A 2,103-nucleotide genomic window follows, 5' to 3' on the forward strand; every position below is an offset into this window, starting at 1 on the left:
TACATGTACACAAAGGAAAAACACAGACATACACAAACACACACTGGCAGAAACACACCCACACATCCTCCTCCACAGCCCCTTGTGTTAATGGATGGGAGTCTAATTACTACTCTCACACTGGGACTACTTTCTCCACACTTGTCTCCCAGGACATGTGTGCATGTTATTGTGAGTGTGCATGTGTGAGTGTGTCTGGGAGTGGTGGGGTTAGCTGCTGTCAGCACACAGCTCACACACACTGCTCATTAGCAGACTTTCTCTCTTCCTCTCATTTTGCTTGATGCTCGACACATTCACACACACACACACTCGACTTCATACAAAACACTGTTAAACAGCGCAGTGCTCATCTGAACATCAAAACGTAGTAATAGCTTAGTTTTGCATATACATTTTGTTTAAGATAGTTTATTTCCATCCTGTCTGTCTTTTTTTTTCTCTTGCAGAGATGGAGAGAGGTGATTGGTGTGCCTAAAGCAAGACACAAAACCAGACAGACACACTTCCCCATTCACCCACTGCAGTTCTGGTTAAAAATAACGACAAGGAACTGTTAGCTACTGACACCCTCTCTCACTGTGCTGTTGCACACATCTGGACGCTCATACACATACACATTCACCAGCATAGCAGTGGCGGTGGCTGAGGTATTCTGAGTTTGTATTCTGACATGGTCTCATCTGTGACGCAGTCTGTGTTGTACCATAAACTGCCTCTGCGCTAGAGTGACCTCCCCCACCACTTCCTCTGGGTGTGTTTCACACACACACACACACACCCGCATGGCTTTCATACTCAAGGTCTAAGTGGAGCACAGAGGAGTAGACAGGTCTTAAGAGGAAAGATTGCTGTTGAGAATAGCTGTAGTTCACAAACAAAGGCCACCTGGTTCCTAGCTGTGGGATGGAAATCTGCTCTCCTCTGCTACAATGACAAGTGTGTGCTAATAACAGGCTCCACACTCTTGAGGCCTAATTAGCCCGTCAACTAATGTGGTACTAATCATTCATAAAGGCTGGAAAAAGTTTGATGTTTATATTTTTGGTAAATGAGCCTGTTCTCATTTGTCTGAGCTATGATGTTGATGTGGTGTACAGCACGGTAAAGGATTGAACTGACATTTCTGTATATTAATGCACCTTTAATGTGTGTATTAATGTGGTAGTAATGATGAGGTTACTGTGCAAGAAAGCTTGGGTCTAAATGACCCAGCCAAGTCATGTTAGCAGTTTTTTGTGATCTTGACTTGCAGGGGGAAAGCCACAGCACTATACACTGCTTACCATTGTCAGAATGAGAAGTTCACCTTACCTGACTACCCGCTTCAAAGGAAGATCAGTGTCAGTGATCAGTGATATGATTGCAGTCAGTTAATTTATATCAATTTGTCATTAACATTTTTCTGGGCCAATCAATAATATTTCTAAACCTACAAATAGGTGGGCGTTCAGACTGAATACAGTAAAAAGCAACTACCTGCTGTTGTTTTTACACAAGGGGTTGCACTGGCCAGTGGGTGGTTGCACGGGCAGTGGTGAGTGGTTTCATTCACATTTACAGCCTGCCAGTTTCGATTGTGTTTTGGTTAGCCATGCTACTAAGGTAGCCTAGTCTATCATGGCACCAATTCTACCACCAGTGTGTTGGCATTGATAGATAAAACATTGTTTAACATTGAGTACCTTACTAACAAAAATGCATGGCATGTCGCCATAGTGCGCTAACTGGCCCAAATTTGACAGTGAATATCAGTGAATGCTCATGTTAACAAGGTGAACAAAAGAGTCCTCTTGCCATGGGTGTCCACGTTTCAACCGTCCTCTGTACACAATTGTTCAATGCAGCACGTTTGCCGGATGATGTTACCTGTGCAGCAAAGGTTGAACCAGATCCAACTTTTCTTCTGTATGGGGCTGTGTTTTTTTGCCGGAACCCCCTGCGATGCTGGTGCCAGCTGCAGTGAACGTAGTTCCCCATAGAAATGAAAGGTGAGGGCTGTGTTTTTCACACCTTTGAAAGTCAGTCTGAATGCAGCCTAGTTTACATTCATGTACATAGCGAAGAGTATGTATTATAGAAGTAAACTTTGAGTCTCAACCA

This window comes from Monopterus albus, unplaced genomic scaffold (assembly GCF_001952655.1).
Source record: "Monopterus albus unplaced genomic scaffold, M_albus_1.0 scaffold72.1, whole genome shotgun sequence".
NCBI lineage: Eukaryota > Metazoa > Chordata > Actinopteri > Synbranchiformes > Synbranchidae > Monopterus > Monopterus albus.